Source organism: Haliotis asinina, chromosome 6, assembly GCF_037392515.1.
Source record: "Haliotis asinina isolate JCU_RB_2024 chromosome 6, JCU_Hal_asi_v2, whole genome shotgun sequence".
Lineage (NCBI taxonomy): Eukaryota > Metazoa > Mollusca > Gastropoda > Lepetellida > Haliotidae > Haliotis > Haliotis asinina.
The window spans coordinates 57202543-57221994 of record NC_090285.1 but is presented as its reverse complement, the minus strand read 5'-3'; the positions used below and the strand labels follow the sequence as shown (position 1 = coordinate 57221994).

The 19452-nt window shown below is 44.9% G+C and overlaps 28 non-coding genes across 28 annotated transcripts; all 28 read right to left on the bottom strand.

The window, feature by feature from the left end:
- Positions 1-8: 8 nt before the first annotated feature.
- Positions 9-81, bottom strand: Trnaa-agc (transfer RNA alanine (anticodon AGC)). The gene has a single exon. It is a non-coding gene; the product is annotated as a tRNA-Ala (tRNA).
- An 855-nt stretch (positions 82-936) lies between these two features.
- Trnaa-agc (transfer RNA alanine (anticodon AGC)) lies at positions 937-1009 on the bottom strand. The gene has a single exon. It is a non-coding gene; the product is annotated as a tRNA-Ala (tRNA).
- Positions 1010-1400: 391 nt separating this feature from the next.
- Trnag-acc (transfer RNA glycine (anticodon ACC)) lies at positions 1401-1473 on the bottom strand. The gene has a single exon. It is a non-coding gene; the product is annotated as a tRNA-Gly (tRNA).
- Positions 1474-1864: 391 nt separating this feature from the next.
- Positions 1865-1937, bottom strand: Trnaa-agc (transfer RNA alanine (anticodon AGC)). The gene has a single exon. It is a non-coding gene; the product is annotated as a tRNA-Ala (tRNA).
- Positions 1938-2792: 855 nt separating this feature from the next.
- On the bottom strand, positions 2793-2865 carry Trnag-acc (transfer RNA glycine (anticodon ACC)). Its single transcript has one exon. It is a non-coding gene; the product is annotated as a tRNA-Gly (tRNA).
- A 391-nt stretch (positions 2866-3256) lies between these two features.
- Positions 3257-3329, bottom strand: Trnaa-agc (transfer RNA alanine (anticodon AGC)). The gene has a single exon. It is a non-coding gene; the product is annotated as a tRNA-Ala (tRNA).
- Positions 3330-3720: 391 nt separating this feature from the next.
- Positions 3721-3793, bottom strand: Trnaa-agc (transfer RNA alanine (anticodon AGC)). Its single transcript has one exon. It is a non-coding gene; the product is annotated as a tRNA-Ala (tRNA).
- A 391-nt stretch (positions 3794-4184) lies between these two features.
- On the bottom strand, positions 4185-4257 carry Trnaa-agc (transfer RNA alanine (anticodon AGC)). Its single transcript has one exon. It is a non-coding gene; the product is annotated as a tRNA-Ala (tRNA).
- Positions 4258-5112: 855 nt separating this feature from the next.
- Trnaa-agc (transfer RNA alanine (anticodon AGC)) lies at positions 5113-5185 on the bottom strand. The gene has a single exon. It is a non-coding gene; the product is annotated as a tRNA-Ala (tRNA).
- A 391-nt stretch (positions 5186-5576) lies between these two features.
- Trnaa-agc (transfer RNA alanine (anticodon AGC)) lies at positions 5577-5649 on the bottom strand. The gene has a single exon. It is a non-coding gene; the product is annotated as a tRNA-Ala (tRNA).
- Positions 5650-6040: 391 nt separating this feature from the next.
- Trnaa-agc (transfer RNA alanine (anticodon AGC)) lies at positions 6041-6113 on the bottom strand. The gene has a single exon. It is a non-coding gene; the product is annotated as a tRNA-Ala (tRNA).
- An 855-nt stretch (positions 6114-6968) lies between these two features.
- Positions 6969-7041, bottom strand: Trnaa-agc (transfer RNA alanine (anticodon AGC)). The gene has a single exon. It is a non-coding gene; the product is annotated as a tRNA-Ala (tRNA).
- A 391-nt stretch (positions 7042-7432) lies between these two features.
- Positions 7433-7505, bottom strand: Trnaa-agc (transfer RNA alanine (anticodon AGC)). Its single transcript has one exon. It is a non-coding gene; the product is annotated as a tRNA-Ala (tRNA).
- A 391-nt stretch (positions 7506-7896) lies between these two features.
- On the bottom strand, positions 7897-7969 carry Trnaa-agc (transfer RNA alanine (anticodon AGC)). The gene has a single exon. It is a non-coding gene; the product is annotated as a tRNA-Ala (tRNA).
- A 391-nt stretch (positions 7970-8360) lies between these two features.
- On the bottom strand, positions 8361-8433 carry Trnaa-agc (transfer RNA alanine (anticodon AGC)). Its single transcript has one exon. It is a non-coding gene; the product is annotated as a tRNA-Ala (tRNA).
- Positions 8434-9288: 855 nt separating this feature from the next.
- On the bottom strand, positions 9289-9361 carry Trnaa-agc (transfer RNA alanine (anticodon AGC)). Its single transcript has one exon. It is a non-coding gene; the product is annotated as a tRNA-Ala (tRNA).
- A 391-nt stretch (positions 9362-9752) lies between these two features.
- Trnaa-agc (transfer RNA alanine (anticodon AGC)) lies at positions 9753-9825 on the bottom strand. The gene has a single exon. It is a non-coding gene; the product is annotated as a tRNA-Ala (tRNA).
- A 391-nt stretch (positions 9826-10216) lies between these two features.
- On the bottom strand, positions 10217-10289 carry Trnaa-agc (transfer RNA alanine (anticodon AGC)). Its single transcript has one exon. It is a non-coding gene; the product is annotated as a tRNA-Ala (tRNA).
- Positions 10290-11144: 855 nt separating this feature from the next.
- Positions 11145-11217, bottom strand: Trnaa-agc (transfer RNA alanine (anticodon AGC)). The gene has a single exon. It is a non-coding gene; the product is annotated as a tRNA-Ala (tRNA).
- A 391-nt stretch (positions 11218-11608) lies between these two features.
- Positions 11609-11681, bottom strand: Trnaa-agc (transfer RNA alanine (anticodon AGC)). Its single transcript has one exon. It is a non-coding gene; the product is annotated as a tRNA-Ala (tRNA).
- Positions 11682-12072: 391 nt separating this feature from the next.
- Trnaa-agc (transfer RNA alanine (anticodon AGC)) lies at positions 12073-12145 on the bottom strand. The gene has a single exon. It is a non-coding gene; the product is annotated as a tRNA-Ala (tRNA).
- A 391-nt stretch (positions 12146-12536) lies between these two features.
- Positions 12537-12609, bottom strand: Trnaa-agc (transfer RNA alanine (anticodon AGC)). Its single transcript has one exon. It is a non-coding gene; the product is annotated as a tRNA-Ala (tRNA).
- Positions 12610-13464: 855 nt separating this feature from the next.
- Positions 13465-13537, bottom strand: Trnaa-agc (transfer RNA alanine (anticodon AGC)). Its single transcript has one exon. It is a non-coding gene; the product is annotated as a tRNA-Ala (tRNA).
- Positions 13538-14392: 855 nt separating this feature from the next.
- On the bottom strand, positions 14393-14465 carry Trnaa-agc (transfer RNA alanine (anticodon AGC)). Its single transcript has one exon. It is a non-coding gene; the product is annotated as a tRNA-Ala (tRNA).
- An 855-nt stretch (positions 14466-15320) lies between these two features.
- On the bottom strand, positions 15321-15393 carry Trnaa-agc (transfer RNA alanine (anticodon AGC)). Its single transcript has one exon. It is a non-coding gene; the product is annotated as a tRNA-Ala (tRNA).
- Positions 15394-17176: 1783 nt separating this feature from the next.
- On the bottom strand, positions 17177-17249 carry Trnaa-agc (transfer RNA alanine (anticodon AGC)). Its single transcript has one exon. It is a non-coding gene; the product is annotated as a tRNA-Ala (tRNA).
- Positions 17250-18104: 855 nt separating this feature from the next.
- On the bottom strand, positions 18105-18177 carry Trnaa-agc (transfer RNA alanine (anticodon AGC)). The gene has a single exon. It is a non-coding gene; the product is annotated as a tRNA-Ala (tRNA).
- A 391-nt stretch (positions 18178-18568) lies between these two features.
- Positions 18569-18641, bottom strand: Trnaa-agc (transfer RNA alanine (anticodon AGC)). The gene has a single exon. It is a non-coding gene; the product is annotated as a tRNA-Ala (tRNA).
- Between the last annotated feature and the right edge of the window lie 811 nt (positions 18642-19452).

Below are 19452 nucleotides of genomic sequence, written 5' to 3'. Positions count from 1 at the left end.
AAAAGTACTGGAGAATCCGGGTATCGATCCCGGTACCTCTCGCATGCTAAGCGAGCGCTCTACCATTTGAGCTAATTCCCCTGACGATCTACAAAGTGTGTCTTCATTAACTGTATTCTTGACAATCAGATTAACCCGTTTGGCGCCATGATAACCGACCGTTATTGTCATGATGGTAACAGATGCGCTGCTTCAGCTTTGTGAAAACATGCTTTCAGGTTGAGGAGTCAGTGTAGGTGTGTGTGCGCGTAGAAATTGAAGTGTTTAGAACCTGACCGAGTCGAGTGAATGCACTGTCTATATGTGAGCCCCAAACAAAGGTAATTTCTTTTGCCCAAGCTGGGTATCAATGCAAGCGTCTCCCACCTGCAAAAATTGCCTTCTCTCATGTGTGCTAGTCCCTCTCTTCATGACATTTGTGAGGGAACAAAAATGAACACGATTGCACAAAAGTATAACATGCAAAAGGAACTGGAGAATCCGGGTATCGATCCAGGTACCTCTCGCATGCTAAGCGAGCGCTCTACCATTTGAGCTAATTCCCCTGACGATCTACAAAGTGTGTCTTCATTAACTGTATTCTTGACAATCAGATTAACCCGTTTGGCGCCATGATAACCGACCGTTATTGTCATGATGGTAACAGATGCGCTGCTTCAGCTTTGTGAAAACATGTTTTCAGGTTGAGGAGTCAGTGTAGGTGTGTGTGCGCGTAGAAATTGAAGTGTTTAGAACCTGACCGAGTCGAGTGAATGCACTGTCTATATGTGAGCCCCAAACAAAGGTAATTTCTTTTGCCCAAGCTGGGTATCAATGCAAGCGTCTCCCACCTGCAAAAATTGCCTTCTGTCATGTGTGCTAGTCCCTCTCTTCATGACATTTGTGAGGGAACAAAAATGAACACGATTGCACAAAAGTATAACATGCAAAAAGAACTGGAGAATCCGGGTATCGATCCCGGTACCTCTCGCATGCTAAGCGAGCGCTCTACCATTTGAGCTAATTCCCCTGACGATCTACAAAGTGTGTCTTCATTAACTGTATTCTTGACAATCAGATTAACCCGTTTGGCGCCATGATAACCGACCGTTATTGTCATGATGGTAACAGATGCGCTGCTTCAGCTTTGTGAAAACATGCTTTCAGGTTGAGGAGTCAGTGTAGGTGTGTGTGCGCGTAGAAATTGAAGTGTTTAGAACCTGACCGAGTCCAGTGAATGCACTGTCTATATGTGAGCCCCAAACAAAGGTAATTTCTTTTGCCCAAGCTGGGTATCAATGCAAGCGTCTCCCACCTGCAAAAATTGCCTTCTCTCATGTGTGCTAGTCCCTCTCTTCATGACATTTGTGGGGGAACAAAAATGAACACGACTGCACAAAAGTATAACATGCAAAAAGTACTGGAGAATCCGGGTATCGATCCCGGTACCTCTCGCATGGTAAGCGAGCGCTCTACCATTTGAGCTAATTCCCCTGATGATCTACAAAGTGTGTCTTCATTAACTGTATTCTTGACAATCAGATTAACCCGTTTGGCGGCATGATAACCGACCGTTGTTGTCATGATGGTAACAGATGCGCTGCTTCAGCTTTGTGAAAACATGCTTTCAGGTTGAGGAGTCAGTGTAGGTGTGTGTGCGCGTAGAAATTGAAGTGTTTAGAACCTGACCGAGTCGAGTGAATGCACTGTCTATATGTGAGCCCCAAACAAAGGTAATTTCTTTTGCCCAAGCTGGGTATCAATGCAAGCGTCTCCCACCTGCAAAAATTGCCTTCTCTCATGTGTGCTAGTCCCTCTCTTCATGACATTTGTGAGGGAACAAAAATGAACACGATTGCACAAAAGTATAACATGCAAAAAGAACTGGAGAATCCGGGTATCGATCCCGGTACCTCTCGCATGCTAAGCGAGCGCTCTACCATTTGAGCTAATTCCCCTGACGATCTACAAAGTGTGTCTTCATTAACTGTATTCTTGACAATCAGATTAACCCGTTTGGCGCCATGATAACCGACCGTTATTGTCATGATGGTAACAGACGCGCTGCTTCAGCTTTGTGAAAACATGCTTTCAGGTTGAGGAGTCAGTGTAGGTGTGTGTGCGCGTAGAAATTGAAGTGTTTAGAACCTGACCGAGTCGAGTGAATGCACTGTCTATATGTGAGCCCCAAACAAAGGTAATTTCTTTTGCCCAAGCTGGGTATCAATGCAAGCGTCTCCCACCTGCAAAAATTGCCTTCTGTCATGTGTGCTAGTCCCTCTCTTCATGACATTTGTGAGGGAACAAAAATGAACACAATTGCACAAAAGTATAACATGCAAAAAGAACTGGAGAATCCGGGTATCGATCCCGGTACCTCTCGCATGCTAAGCGAGCGCTTTAAAATTTGAGCTAATTCCCCTGACGATCTACAAAGTGTGTCTTCATTAACTGTATTCTTGACAATCAGATTAACCCGTTTGGAGGCATGATAACCGACCGTTATTGTCATGATGGTAACAGACGCGCTGCTTCAGCTTTGTGAAAACATGCTTTCAGGTTGAGGAGTCAGTGTAGGTGTGTGTGCGCGTAGAAATTGAAGTGTTTAGAACCTGACCGAGTCGAGTGAATGCACTGTCTATATGTGAGCCCCAAACAAAGGTAATTTCTTTTGCCCAAGCTGGGTATCAATGCAAGCGTCTCCCACCTGCAAAAATTGCCTTCTCTCATGTGTGCTAGTCCCTCTCTTCATGACATTTGTGAGGGAACAAAAATGAACACGATTGCACAAAAGTATAACATGCAAAAAGTACTGGAGAATCCGGGTATCGATCCCGGTACCTCTCGCATGGTAAGCGAGCGCTCTACCATTTGAGCTAATTCCCCTGATGATCTACAAAGTGTGTCTTCATTAACTGTATTCTTGACAATCAGATTAACCCGTTTGGCGCCATGATAACCGACCGTTATTGTCATGATGGTAACAGATGCGCTGCTTCAGCTTTGTGAAAACATGCTTTCAGGTTGAGGAGTCAGTGTAGGTGTGTGTGCGCGTAGAAATTGAAGTGTTTAGAACCTGACCGAGTCGAGTGAATGCACTGTCTATATGTGAGCCCCAAACAAAGGTAATTTCTTTTGCCCAAGCTGGGTATCAATGCAAGCGTCTCCCACCTGCAAAAATTGCCTTCTGTCATGTGTGCTAGTCCCTCTCTTCATGACATTTGTGAGGGAACAAAAATGAACACGATTGCACAAAAGTATAACATGCAAAAAGTACTGGAGAATCCGGGTATCGATCCCGGTACCTCTCGCATGCTAAGCGAGCGCTCTACCATTTGAGCTAATTCCCCTGACGATCTACAAAGTGTGTCTTCATTAACTGTATTCTTGACAATCAGATTAACCCGTTTGGCGCCATGATAACCGACCGTTATTGTCATGATGGTAACAGATGCGCTGCTTCAGCTTTGTGAAAACATGCTTTCAGGTTGAGGAGTCAGTGTAGGTGTGTGTGCGCGTAGAAATTGAAGTGTTTAGAACCTGACCGAGTCCAGTGAATGCACTGTCTATATGTGAGCCCCAAACAAAGGTAATTTCTTTTGCCCAAGCTGGGTATCAATGCAAGCGTCTCCCACCTGCAAAAATTGCCTTCTCTCATGTGTGCTAGTCCCTCTCTTCATGACATTTGTGAGGGAACAAAAATGAACACGATTGCACAAAAGTATAACATGCAAAAAGTACTGGAGAATCCGGGTATCGATCCCGGTACCTCTCGCATGCTAAGCGAGCGCTCTACCATTTGAGCTAATTCCCCTGACGATCTACAAAGTGTGTCTTCATTAACTGTATTCTTGACAATCAGATTAACCCGTTTGGCGCCATGATAACCGACCGTTATTGTCATGATGGTAACAGATGCGCTGCTTCAGCTTTGTGAAAACATGCTTTCAGGTTGAGGAGTCAGTGTAGGTGTGTGTGCGCGTAGAAATTGAAGTGTTTAGAACCTGACCGAGTCCAGTGAATGCACTGTCTATATGTGAGCCCCAAACAAAGGTAATTTCTTTTGCCCAAGCTGGGTATCAATGCAAGCGTCTCCCACCTGCAAAAATTGCCTTCTGTCATGTGTGCTAGTCCCTCTCTTCATGACATTTGTGAGGGAACAAAAATGAACACGATTGCACAAAAGTATAACATGCAAAAAGTACTGGAGAATCCGGGTATCGATCCCGGTACCTCTCGCATGCTAAGCGAGCGCTCTACCATTTGAGCTAATTCCCCTGACGATCTACAAAGTGTGTCTTCATTAACTGTATTCTTGACAATCAGATTAACCCGTTTGGCGCCATGATAACCGACCGTTATTGTCATGATGGTAACAGATGCGCTGCTTCAGCTTTGTGAAAACATGCTTTCAGGTTGAGGAGTCAGTGTAGGTGTGTGTGCGCGTAGAAATTGAAGTGTTTAGAACCTGACCGAGTCCAGTGAATGCACTGTCTATATGTGAGCCCCAAACAAAGGTAATTTCTTTTGCCCAAGCTGGGTATCAATGCAAGCGTCTCCCACCTGCAAAAATTGCCTTCTCTCATGTGTGCTAGTCCCTCTCTTCATGACATTTGTGAGGGAACAAAAATGAACACGATTGCACAAAAGTATAACATGCAAAAGGAACTGGAGAATCCGGGTATCGATCCCGGTACCTCTCGCATGCTATGCGAGCGCTCTACCATTTGAGCTAATTCCCCTGACGTTCTACAAAGTGTGTCTTCATTAACTGTATTCTTGACAATCAGATTAACCCGTTTGGCGGCATGATAACCGACCGTTATTGTCATGATGGTAACAGACGCGCTGCTTCAGCTTTGTGAAAACATGCTTTCAGGTTGAGGAGTCAGTGTAGGTGTGTGTGCGCGTAGAAATTGAAGTGTTTAGAACCTGACCGAGTCGAGTGAATGCACTGTCTATATGTGAGCCCCAAACAAAGGTAATTTCTTTTGCCCAAGCTGGGTATCAATGCAAGCGTCTCCCACCTGCAAAAATTGCCTTCTCTCATGTGTGCTAGTCCCTCTCTTCATGACATTTGTGAGGGAACAAAAATGAACACGATTGCACAAAAGTATAACATGCAAAAGGAACTGGAGAATCCGGGTATCGATCCCGGTACCTCTCGCATGCTAAGCGAGCGCTCTACCATTTGAGCTAATTCCCCTGACGATCTACAAAGTGTGTCTTCATTAACTGTATTCTTGACAATCAGATTAACCCGTTTGGCGCCATGATAACCGACCGTTATTGTCATGATGGTAACAGATGCGCTGCTTCAGCTTTGTGAAAACATGCTTTCAGGTTGAGGAGTCAGTGTAGGTGTGTGTGCGCGTAGAAATTGAAGTGTTTAGAACCTGACCGAGTCGAGTGAATGCACTGTCTATATGTGAGCCCCAAACAAAGGTAATTTCTTTTGCCCAAGCTGGGTATCAATGCAAGCGTCTCCCACCTGCAAAAATTGCCTTCTCTCATGTGTGCTAGTCCCTCTCTTCATGACATTTGTGAGGGAACAAAAATGAACACGATTGCACAAAAGTATAACATGCAAAAGGAACTGGAGAATCCGGGTATCGATCCCGGTACCTCTCGCATGCTAAGCGAGCGCTCTACCATTTGAGCTAATTCCCCTGACGATCTACAAAGTGTGTCTTCATTAACTGTATTCTTGACAATCAGATTAACCCGTTTGGCGGCATGATAACCGACCGTTATTGTCATGATGGTAACAGATGCGCTGCTTCAGCTTTGTGAAAACATGCTTTCAGGTTGAGGAGTCAGTGTAGGTGTGTGTGCGCGTAGAAATTGAAGTGTTTAGAACCTGACCGAGTCCAGTGAATGCACTGTCTATATGTGAGCCCCAAACAAAGGTAATTTCTTTTGCCCAAGCTGGGTATCAATGCAAGCGTCTCCCACCTGCAAAAATTGCCTTCTGTCATGTGTGCTAGTCCCTCTCTTCATGACATTTGTGAGGGAACAAAAATAAACACGACTGCACAGAAGTATAACATGCAAAAAGTACTGGAGAATCCGGGTATCGATCCCGGTACCTCTCGCATGCTAAGCGAGCGCTCTACCATTTGAGCTAATTCCCCTGACGATCTACAAAGTGTGTCTTCATTAACTGTATTCTTGACAATCAGATTAACCCGTTTGGCGCCATGATAACCGACCGTTATTGTCATGATGGTAACAGATGCGCTGCTTCAGCTTTGTGAAAACATGCTTTCAGGTTGAGGAGTCAGTGTAGGTGTGTGTGCTCGTAGAAATTGAAGTGTTTAGAACCTGACCGAGTCCAGTGAATGCACTGTCTATATGTGAGCCCCAAACAAAGGTAATTTCTTTTGCCCAAGCTGGGTATCAATGCAAGCGTCTCCCACCTGCAAAAATTGCCTTCTCTCATGTGTGCTAGTCCCTCTCTTCATGACATTTGTGAGGGAACAAAAATGAACACGACTGCACAAAAGTATAACATGCAAAAGGAAATGGAGAATCCGGGTATCGATCCCGGTACCTCTCGCATGCTATGCGAGCGCTCTACCATTTGAGCTAATTCCCCTGACGTTCTACAAAGTGTGTCTTCATTAACTGTATTCTTGACAATCAGATTAACCCGTTTGGCGGCATGATAACCGACCGTTATTGTCATGATGGTAACAGATGCGCTGCTTCAGCTTTGTGAAAACATGCTTTCAGGTTGAGGAGTCAGTGTAGGTGTGTGTGCGCGTAGAAATTGAAGTGTTTAGAACCTGACCGAGTCGAGTGAATGCACTGTCTATATGTGAGCCCCAAACAAAGGTAATTTCTTTTGCCCAAGCTGGGTATCAATGCAAGCGTCTCCCACCTGCAAAAATTGCCTTCTCTCATGTGTGCTAGTCCCTCTCTTCATGACATTTGTGAGGGAACAAAAATGAACACGATTGCACAAAAGTATAACATGCAAAAGGAACTGGAGAATCCGGGTATCGATCCCGGTACCTCTCGCATGCTAAGCGAGCGCTCTACCATTTGAGCTAATTCCCCTGACGATCTACAAAGTGTGTCTTCATTAACTGTATTCTTGACAATCAGATTAACCCGTTTGGCGGCATGATAACCGACCGTTATTGTCATGATGGTAACAGACGCGCTGCTTCAGCTTTGTGAAAACATGCTTTCAGGTTGAGGAGTCAGTGTAGGTGTGTGTGCGTGTAGAAATTGAAGTGTTTAGAACCTGACCGAGTCCAGTGAATGCACTGTCTATATGTGAGCCCCAAACAAAGGTAATTTCTTTTGCCCAAGCTGGGTATCAATGCAAGCGTCTCCCACCTGCAAAAATTGCCTTCTCTCATGTGTGCTAGTCCCTCTCTTCATGACATTTGTGAGGGAACAAAAATGAACACGATTGCACAAAAGTATAACATGCAAAAAGTACTGGAGAATCCGGGTATCGATCCCGGTACCTCTCGCATGCTAAGCGAGCGCTCTACCATTTGAGCTAATTCCCCTGACGATCTACAAAGTGTGTCTTCATTAACTGTATTCTTGACAATCAGATTAACCCGTTTGGCGCCATGATAACCGACCGTTATTGTCATGATGGTAACAGATGCGCTGCTTCAGCTTTGTGAAAACATGCTTTCAGGTTGAGGAGTCAGTGTAGGTGTGTGTGCGCGTAGAAATTGAAGTGTTTAGAACCTGACCGAGTCCAGTGAATGCACTGTCTATATGTGAGCCCCAAACAAAGGTAATTTCTTTTGCCCAAGCTGGGTATCAATGCAAGCGTCTCCCACCTGCAAAAATTGCCTTCTCTCATGTGTGCTAGTCCCTCTCTTCATGACATTTGTGAGGGAACAAAAATGAACACGATTGCACAAAAGTATAACATGCAAAAAGAACTGGAGAATCCGGGTATCGATCCCGGTACCTCTCGCATGCTAAGCGAGCGCTCTACCATTTGAGCTAATTCCCCTGACGATCTACAAAGTGTGTCTTCATTAACTGTATTCTTGACAATCAGATTAACCCGTTTGGCGGCATGATAACCGACCGTTATTGTCATGATGGTAACAGATGCGCTGCTTCAGCTTTGTGAAAACATGCTTTCAGGTTGAGGAGTCAGTGTAGGTGTGTGTGCGCGTAGAAATTGAAGTGTTTAGAACCTGACCGAGTCCAGTGAATGCACTGTCTATATGTGAGCCCCAAACAAAGGTAATTTCTTTTGCCCAAGCTGGGTATCAATGCAAGCGTCTCCCACCTGCAAAAATTGCCTTCTCTCATGTGTGCTAGTCCCTCTCTTCATGACATTTGTGAGGGAACAAAAATGAACACGATTGCACAAAAGTATAACATGCAAAAGGAACTGGAGAATCCGGGTATCGATCCCGGTACCTCTCGCATGCTAAGCGAGCGCTCTACCATTTGAGCTAATTCCCCTGACGATCTACAAAGTGTGTCTTCATTAACTGTATTCTTGACAATCAGATTAACCCGTTTGGCGCCATGATAACCGACCGTTATTGTCATGATGGTAACAGATGCGCTGCTTCAGCTTTGTGAAAACATGCTTTCAGGTTGAGGAGTCAGTGTAGGTGTGTGTGCGCGTAGAAATTGAAGTGTTTAGAACCTGACCGAGTCGAGTGAATGCACTGTCTATATGTGAGCCCCAAACAAAGGTAATTTCTTTTGCCCAAGCTGGGTATCAATGCAAGCGTCTCCCACCTGCAAAAATTGCCTTCTCTCATGTGTGCTAGTCCCTCTCTTCATGACATTTGTGAGGGAACAAAAATGAACACGACTGCACAAAAGTATAACATGCAAAAGGAAATGGAGAATCCGGGTATCGATCCCGGTACCTCTCGCATGCTATGCGAGCGCTCTACCATTTGAGCTAATTCCCCTGACGTTCTACAAAGTGTGTCTTCATTAACTGTATTCTTGACAATCAGATTAACCCGTTTGGCGGCATGATAACCGACCGTTATTGTCATGATGGTAACAGATGCGCTGCTTCAGCTTTGTGAAAACATGCTTTCAGGTTGAGGAGTCAGTGTAGGTGTGTGTGCGCGTAGAAATTGAAGTGTTTAGAACCTGACCGAGTCGAGTGAATGCACTGTCTATATGTGAGCCCCAAACAAAGGTAATTTCTTTTGCCCAAGCTGGGTATCAATGCAAGCGTCTCCCACCTGCAAAAATTGCCTTCTCTCATGTGTGCTAGTCCCTCTCTTCATGACATTTGTGAGGGAACAAAAATGAACACGATTGCACAAAAGTATAACATGCAAAAGGAACTGGAGAATCCGGGTATCGATCCCGGTACCTCTCGCATGCTAAGCGAGCGCTCTACCATTTGAGCTAATTCCCCTGACGATCTACAAAGTGTGTCTTCATTAACTGTATTCTTGACAATCAGATTAACCCGTTTGGCGGCATGATAACCGACCGTTATTGTCATGATGGTAACAGACGCGCTGCTTCAGCTTTGTGAAAACATGCTTTCAGGTTGAGGAGTCAGTGTAGGTGTGTGTGCGTGTAGAAATTGAAGTGTTTAGAACCTGACCGAGTCCAGTGAATGCACTGTCTATATGTGAGCCCCAAACAAAGGTAATTTCTTTTGCCCAAGCTGGGTATCAATGCAAGCGTCTCCCACCTGCAAAAATTGCCTTCTCTCATGTGTGCTAGTCCCTCTCTTCATGACATTTGTGAGGGAACAAAAATGAACACGATTGCACAAAAGTATAACATGCAAAAAGTACTGGAGAATCCGGGTATCGATCCCGGTACCTCTCGCATGCTAAGCGAGCGCTCTACCATTTGAGCTAATTCCCCTGACGATCTACAAAGTGTGTCTTCATTAACTGTATTCTTGACAATCAGATTAACCCGTTTGGCGCCATGATAACCGACCGTTATTGTCATGATGGTAACAGATGCGCTGCTTCAGCTTTGTGAAAACATGCTTTCAGGTTGAGGAGTCAGTGTAGGTGTGTGTGCGCGTAGAAATTGAAGTGTTTAGAACCTGACCGAGTCCAGTGAATGCACTGTCTATATGTGAGCCCCAAACAAAGGTAATTTCTTTTGCCCAAGCTGGGTATCAATGCAAGCGTCTCCCACCTGCAAAAATTGCCTTCTCTCATGTGTGCTAGTCCCTCTCTTCATGACATTTGTGAGGGAACAAAAATGAACACGATTGCACAAAAGTATAACATGCAAAAAGAACTGGAGAATCCGGGTATCGATCCCGGTACCTCTCGCATGCTAAGCGAGCGCTCTACCATTTGAGCTAATTCCCCTGACGATCTACAAAGTGTGTCTTCATTAACTGTATTCTTGACAATCAGATTAACCTGTTTGGCGCCATGATAACCGACCGTTATTGTCATGATGGTAACAGATGCGCTGCTTCAGCTTTGTGAAAACATGCTTTCAGGTTGAGGAGTCAGTGTAGGTGTGTGTGCGCGTAGAAATTGAAGTGTTTAGAACCTGACCGAGTCCAGTGAATGCACTGTCTATATGTGAGCCCCAAACAAAGGTAATTTCTTTTGCCCAAGCTGGGTATCAATGCAAGCGTCTCCCACCTGCAAAAATTGCCTTCTCTCATGTGTGCTAGTCCCTCTCTTCATGACATTTGTGAGGGAACAAAAATGAACACGATTGCACAAAAGTATAACATGCAAAAGGAACTGGAGAATCCGGGTATCGATCCCGGTACCTCTCGCATGCTAAGCGAGCGCTTTACCATTTGAGCTAATTCCCCTGACGATCTACAAAGTGTGTCTTCATTAACTGTATTCTTGACAATCAGATTAACCCGTTTGGCGCCATGATAACCGACCGTTATTGTCATGATGGTAACAGATGCGCTGCTTCAGCTTTGTGAAAACATGCTTTCAGGTTGAGGAGTCAGTGTAGGTGTGTGTGCGTGTAGAAATTGAAGTGTTTAGAACCTGACCGAGTCCAGTGAATGCACTGTCTATATGTGAGCCCCAAACAAAGGTAATTTCTTTTGCCCAAGCTGGGTATCAATGCAAGCGTCTCCCACCTGCAAAAATTGCCTTCTCTCATGTGTGCTAGTCCCTCTCTTCATGACATTTGTGAGGGAACAAAAATGAACACGATTGCACAAAAGTATAACATGCAAAAGGAACTGGAGAATCCGGGTATCGATCCCGGTACCTCTCGCATGCTAAGCGAGCGCTCTACCATTTGAGCTAATTCCCCTGACGATCTACAAAGTGTGTCTTCATTAACTGTATTCTTGACAATCAGATTAACCCGTTTGGCGGCATGATAACCGACCGTTATTGTCATGATGGTAACAGACGCGCTGCTTCAGCTTTGTGAAAACATGCTTTCAGGTTGAGGAGTCAGTGTAGGTGTGTGTGCGTGTAGAAATTGAAGTGTTTAGAACCTGACCGAGTCCAGTGAATGCACTGTCTATATGTGAGCCCCAAACAAAGGTAATTTCTTTTGCCCAAGCTGGGTATCAATGCAAGCGTCTCCCACCTGCAAAAATTGCCTTCTGTCATGTGTGCTAGTCCCTCTCTTCATGACATTTGTGAGGGAACAAAAATGAACACGATTGCACAAAAGTATAACATGCAAGAAGTACTGGAGAATCCGGGTATCGATCCCGGTACCTCTCGCATGCTAAGCGAGCGCTCTACCATTTGAGCTAATTCCCCTGACGATCTACAAAGTGTGTCTTCATTAACTGTATTCTTGACAATCAGATTAACCCGTTTGGCGCCATGATAACCGACCGTTATTGTCATGATGGTAACAGATGCGCTGCTTCAGCTTTGTGAAAACATGCTTTCAGGTTGAGGAGTCAGTGTAGGTGTGTGTGCGCGTAGAAATTGAAGTGTTTAGAACCTGACCGAGTCCAGTGAATGCACTGTCTATATGTGAGCCCCAAACAAAGGTAATTTCTTTTGCCCAAGCTGGGTATCAATGCAAGCGTCTCCCACCTGCAAAAATTGCCTTCTCTCATGTGTGCTAGTCCCTCTCTTCATGACATTTGTGAGGGAACAAAAATGAACACGATTGCACAAAAGTATAACATGCAAAAGGAACTGGAGAATCCGGGTATCGATCCCGGTACCTCTCGCATGCTAAGCGAGCGCTCTACCATTTGAGCTAATTCCCCTGACGATCTACAAAGTGTGTCTTCATTAACTGTATTCTTGACAATCAGATTAACCCGTTTGGCGGCATGATAACCGACCGTTATTGTCATGATGGTAACAGATGCGCTGCTTCAGCTTTGTGAAAACATGCTTTCAGGTTGAGGAGTCAGTGTAGGTGTGTGTGCGCGTAGAAATTGAAGTGTTTAGAACCTGACCGAGTCCAGTGAATGCACTGTCTATATGTGAGCCCCAAACAAAGGTAATTTCTTTTGCCCAAGCTGGGTATCAATGCAAGCGTCTCCCACCTGCAAAAATTGCCTTCTCTCATGTGTGCTAGTCCCTCTCTTCATGACATTTGTGAGGGAACAAAAATGAACACGATTGCACAAAAGTATAACATGCAAAAAGAACTGGAGAATCCGGGTATCGATCCCGGTACCTCTCGCATGCTAAGCGAGCGCTCTACCATTTGAGCTAATTCCCCTGACGATCTACAAAGTGTGTCTTCATTAACTGTATTCTTGACAATCAGATTAACCCGTTTGGCGCCATGATAACCGACCGTTATTGTCATGATGGTAACAGATGCGCTGCTTCAGCTTTGTGAAAACATGCTTTCAGGTTGAGGAGTCAGTGTAGGTGTGTGTGCGCGTAGAAATTGAAGTGTTTAGAACCTGACCGAGTCGAGTGAATGCACTGTCTATATGTGAGCCCCAAACAAAGGTAATTTCTTTTGCCCAAGCTGGGTATCAATGCAAGCGTCTCCCACCTGCAAAAATTGCCTTCTCTCATGTGTGCTAGTCCCTCTCTTCATGACATTTGTGAGGGAACAAAAATGAACACGATTGCACAAAAGTATAACATGCAAAAAGTACTGGAGAATCCGGGTATCGATCCCGTTACCTCTCGCATGCTAAGCGAGCGCTCTACCATTTGAGCTAATTCCCCTGACGATCTACAAAGTGTGTCTTCATTAACTGTATTCTTGACAATCAGATTAACCCGTTTGGCGGCATGATAACCGACCGTTATTGTCATGATGGTAACAGACGCGCTGCTTCAGCTTTGTGAAAACATGCCTTCAGGTTGAGGAGTCAGTGTAGGTGTGTGTGCGCGTAGAAATTGAAGTGTTTAGAACCTGACCGAGTCCAGTGAATGCACTGTCTATATGTGAGCCCCAAACAAAGGTAATTTCTTTTGCCCAAGCTGGGTATCAATGCAAGCGTCTCCCACCTGCAAAAATTGCCTTCTCTCATGTGTGCTAGTCCCTCTCTTCATGACATTTGTGAGGGAACAAAAATGAACACGATTGCACAAAAGTATAACATGCAAAAGGAACTGGAGAATCCGGGTATCGATCCCGGTACCTCTCGCATGCTAAGCGAGCGCTCTACCATTTGAGCTAATTCCCCTGACGATCTACAAAGTGTGTCTTCATTAACTGTATTCTTGACAATCAGATTAACCTGTTTGGCGCCATGATAACCGACCGTTATTGTCATGATGGTAACAGATGCGCTGCTTCAGCTTTGTGAAAACATGCTTTCAGGTTGAGGAGTCAGTGTAGGTGTGTGTGCGTGTAGAAATTGAAGTGTTTAGAACCTGACCGAGTCCAGTGAATGCACTGTCTATATGTGAGCCCCAAACAAAGGTAATTTCTTTTGCCCAAGCTGGGTATCAATGCAAGCGTCTCCCACCTGCAAAAATTGCCTTCTCTCATGTGTGTTAGTCCCTCTCTTCATGACATTTGTGAGGGAACAAAAATGAACACGATTGCACAAAAGTATAACAAGCAAAAAGAACGGGAGAATCCGGGTATCGATCCCGTTACCTCTCGCATGCTAAGCGAGCGCTCTACCATTTGAGCTAATTCCCCTGACGATCTACAAAGTGTGTCTTCATTAACTGTATTCTTGACAATCAGATTAACCCGTTTGGCGGCATGATAACCGACCGTTATTGTCATGATGGTAACAGACGCGCTGCTTCAGCTTTGTGAAAACATGCTTTCAGGTTGAGGAGTCAGTGTAGGTGTGTGTGCGCGTAGAAATTGAAGTGTTTAGAACCTGACCGAGTCCAGTGAATGCACTGTCTATATGTGAGCCCCAAACAAAGGTAATTTCTTTTGCCCAAGCTGGGTATCAATGCAAGCGTCTCCCACCTGCAAAAATTGCCTTCTCTCATGTGTGCTAGTCCCTCTCTTCATGACATTTGTGAGGGAACAAAAATGAACACGATTGCACAAAAGTATAACATGCAAAAAGAACTGGAGAATCCGGGTATCGATCCCGGTACCTCTCGCATGCTAAGCGAGCGCTCTACCATTTGAGCTAATTCCCCTGACGATCTACAAAGTGTGTCTTCATTAACTGTATTCTTGACAATCAGATTAACCCGTTTGGCGGCATGATAACCGACCGTTATTGTCATGATGGTAACAGATGCGCTGCTTCAGCTTTGTGAAAACATGCTTTCAGGTTGAGGAGTCAGTGTAGGTGTGTGTGCGCGTAGAAATTGAAGTGTTTAGAACCTGACCGAGTCCAGTGAATGCACTGTCTATATGTGAGCCCCAAACAAAGGTAATTTCTTTTGCCCAAGCTGGGTATCAATGCAAGCGTCTCCCACCTGCAAAAATTGCCTTCTCTCATGTGTGCTAGTCCCTCTCTTCATGACATTTGTGAGGGAACAAAAATGAACACGATTGCACAAAAGTATAACATGCAAAAAGTACTGGAGAATCCGGGTATCGATCCCGTTACCTCTCGCATGCTAAGCGAGCGCTCTACCATTTGAGCTAATTCCCCTGACGATCTACAAAGTGTGTCTTCATTAACTGTATTCTTGACAATCAGATTAACCCGTTTGGCGGCATGATAACCGACCGTTATTGTCATGATGGTAACAGACGCGCTGCTTCAGCTTTGTGAAAACATGCTTTCAGGTTGAGGAGTCAGTGTAGGTGTGTGTGCGTGTAGAAATTGAAGTGTTTAGAACCTGACCGAGTCCAGTGAATGCACTGTCTATATGTGAGCCCCAAACAAAGGTAATTTCTTTTGCCCAAGCTGGGTATCAATGCAAGCGTCTCCCACCTGCAAAAATTGCCTTCTCTCATGTGTGCTAGTCCCTCTCTTCATGACATTTGTGAGGGAACAAAAATGAACACGATTGCACAAAAGTATAACATGCAAAAGGAACTGGAGAATCCGGGTATCGATCCCGGTACCTCTCGCATGCTAAGCGAGCGCTCTACCATTTGAGCTAATTCCCCTGACGATCTACAAAGTGTGTCTTCATTAACTGTATTCTTGACAATCAGATTAACCCGTTTGGCGCCATGATAACCGACCGTTATTGTCATGATGGTAACAGACGCGCTGCTTCAGCTTTGTGAAAACATGCTTTCAGGTTGAGGAGTCAGTGTATGTGTGTGTGCGTGTAGAAATTGAAGTGTTTAGAACCTGACCGAGTCGAGTGAATGCACTGTCTATATGTGAGCCCCAAACAAAGGTAATTTCTTTTGCCCAAGCTGGGTATCAATGCAAGCGTCTCCCACCTGCAAAAATTGCCTTCTGTCATGTGTGCTAGTCCCTCTCTTCATGACATTTGTGAGGGAACAAAAATGAACACGATTGCACAAAAGTATAACATGCAAAAGGAACTGGAGAATCCGGGTATCGATCCCGGTACCTCTCGCATGCTAAGCGAGCGCTCTACCATTTGAGCTACTTCCCCTGACGATCTACAAAGTGTGTCTTCATTAACTGTATTCTTGACAATCAGATTAACCCGTTTGGCGCCATGATAACCGACCGTTATTGTCATGATGGTAACAGATGCGCTGCTTCAGCTTTGTGAAAACATGCTTTCAGGTTGAGGAGTCAGTGTAGGTGTGTGTGTGCGTAGAAATTGAAGTGTTTAGAACCTGACCGAGTCGAGTGAATGCACTGTCTATATGTGAGCCCCAAACAAAGGTAATTTCTTTTGCCCAAGCTGGGTATCAATGCAAGCGTCTCCCACCTGCAAAAATTGCCTTCTGTCATGTGTGCTAGTCCCTCTCTTCATGACATTTGTGAGGGAACAAAAATGAACACGATTGCACAAAAGTATAACATGCAAAAAGTACCGCAGAATCCGGGTATCGATCCCGGTACCTCTCGCATGCTAAGCGAGCGCTCTACCATTTGAGCTAATTCCCCTGACGATCTACAAAGTGTGTCTTCATTAACTGTATTCTTGACAATCAGATTAACCCGTTTGGCGCCATGATAACCGACCGTTATTGTCATGATGGTAACAGACGCGCTGCTTCAGCTTTGTGAAAACATGCTTTCAGGTTGAGGAGTCAGTGTAGGTGTGTGTGCGCGTAGAAATTGAAGTGTTTAGAACCTGACCGAGTCGAGTGAATGCACTGTCTATATGTGAGCCCCAAACAAAGGTAATTTCTTTTGCCCAAGCTGGGTATCAATGCAAGCGTCTCCCACCTGCAAAAATTGCCTTCTCTCATGTGTGCTAGTCCCTCTCTTCATGACATTTGTGAGGGAACAAAAATGAACACGATTGCACAAAAGTATAACATGCAAAAAGTACTGGAGAATCCGGGTATCGATCCCGGTACCTCTCGCATGCTAAGCGAGCGCTCTACCATTTGAGCTACTTCCCCTGACGATCTACAAAGTGTGTCTTCATTAACTGTATTCTTGACAATCAGATTAACCCGTTTGGCGCCATGATAACCGACCGTTATTGTCATGATGGTAACAGACGCGCTGCTTCAGCTTTGTGAAAACATGCTTTCAGGTTGAGGAGTCAGTGTAGGTGTGTGTGTGCGTAGAAATTGAAGTGTTTAGAACCTGACCGAGTCCAGTGAATGCACTGTCTATATGTGAGCCCCAAACAAAGGTAATTTCTTTTGCCCAAGCTGGGTATCAATGCAAGCGTCTCCCACCTGCAAAAATTGCCTTCTCTCATGTGTGCTAGTCCCTGTCTTCATGACATTTGTGAGGGAACAAAAATGAACACGATTGCACAAAAGTATAACATGCAAAAGGAACTGGAGAATCCGGGTATCGATCCCGGTACCTCTCGCATGCTAAGCGAGCGCTCTACCATTTGAGCTAATTCCCCTGACGATCTACAAAGTGTGTCTTCATTAACTGTATTCTTGACAATCAGATTAACCCGTTTGGCGGCATGATAACCGACCGTTATTGTCATGATGGTAACAGACGCGCTGCTTCAGCTTTGTGAAAACATGCCTTCAGGTTGAGGAGTCAGTGTAGGTGTGTGTGCGTGTAGAAATTGAAGTGTTTAGAACCTGACCGAGTCGAGTGAATGCACTGTCTATATGTGAGCCCCAAACAAAGGTAATTTCTTTTGCCCAAGCTGGGTATCAATGCAAGCGTCTCCCACCTGCAAAAATTGCCTTCTCTCATGTGTGCTAGTCCCTCTCTTCATGACATTTGTGAGGGAACAAAAATGAACACGATTGCACAAAAGTATAACATGCAAAAAGTACTGGAGAATCCGGGTATCGATCCCGGTACCTCTTGCATGCTAAGCGAGCCCTCTACCATTTGAGCTAATTCCCCTGACGATCTACAAAGTGTGTCTTCATTAACTGTATTCTTGACAATCAGATTAACCCGTTTGGCGCCATGATAACCGACCGTTATTGTCATGATGGTAACAGACGCGCTGCTTCAGCTTTGTGAAAACATGCCTTCAGGTTGAGGAGTCAGTGTAGGTGTGTGTGTGCGTAGAAATTGAAGTGTTTAGAACCTGACCGAGTCGAGTGAATGCACTGTCTATATGTGAGCCCCAAACAAAGGTAATTTCTTTTGCCCAAGCTGGGTATCAATGCAAGCGTCTCCCACCTGCAAAAATTGCCTTCTCTCATGTGTGCTAGTCCCTCTCTTCATGACATTTGTGAGGGAACAAAAATGAACACGATTGCACAAAAGTATAACATGCAAAAGGAACTGGAGAATCCGGGTATCGATCCCGGTACCTCTCGCATGCTAAGCGAGCGCTCTACCATTTGAGCTAATTCCCCTGACGATCTACAAAGTGTGTCTTCATTAACTGTATTCTTGACAATCAGATTAACCCGTTTGGCGGCATGATAACCGACCGTTATTGTCATGATGGCAACAGACGCGCTGCTTCAGCTTTGTGAAAACATGCTTTCAGGTTGAGGAGTCAGTGTAGGTGTGTGTGCGTGTAGAAATTGAAGTGTTTAGAACCTGACCGAGTCCAGTGAATGCATTGTCTATATGTGAGCCCCAAACAAAGGTAATTTCTTTTGCCCAAGCTGGGTATCAATGCAAGCGTCTCCCACCTGCAAAAATTGCCTTCTGTCATGTGTGCTAGTCCCTCTCTTCATGACATTTGTGAGGGAACAAAAATGAACACGATTGCACAAAAGTATAACATGCAAAAGGAACTGGAGAATCCGGGTATCGATCCCGGTACCTCTCGCATGCTAAGCGAGCGCTCTACCATTTGAGCTAATTCCCCTGACGATCTACAAAGTGTGTCTTCATTAACTGTATTCTTGACAATCAGATTAACCCGTTTGGCGGCATGATAACCGACCGTTATTGTCATGATGGTAACAGACGCGCTGCTTCAGCTTTGTGAAAACATGCCTTCAGGTTGAGGAGTCAGTGTAGGTGTGTGTGCGCGTAGAAATTGAAGTGTTTAGAACCTGACCGAGTCGAGTGAATGCACTGTCTATATGTGAGCCCCAAACAAAGGTAATTTCTTTTGCCCAAGCTGGGTATCAATGCAAGCGTCTCCCACCTGCAAAAATTGCCTTCTGTCATGTGTGCTAGTCCCTCTCTTCATGACATTTGTGAGGGAACAAAAATGAACACGATTGCACAAAAGTATAACATGCAAAAAGTACTGGAGAATCCGGGTATCGATCCCGGTACCTCTTGCATGCTAAGCGAGCGCTCTACCATTTGAGCTAATTCCCCTGACGATCTACAAAGTGTGTCTTCATTAACTGTATTCTTGACAATCAGATTAACCCGTTTGGCGCCATGATAACCGACCGTTATTGTCATGATGGTAACAGACGCGCTGCTTCAGCTTTGTGAAAACATGCCTTCAGGTTGAGGAGTCAGTGTAGGTGTGTGTGTGCGTAGAAATTGAAGTGTTTAGAACCTGACCGAGTCGAGTGAATGCACTGTCTATATGTGAGCCCCAAACAAAGGTAATTTCTTTTGCCCAAGCTGGGTATCAATGCAAGCGTCTCCCACCTGCAAAAATTGCCTTCTCTCATGTGTGCTAGTCCCTCTCTTCATGACATTTGTGAGGGAAC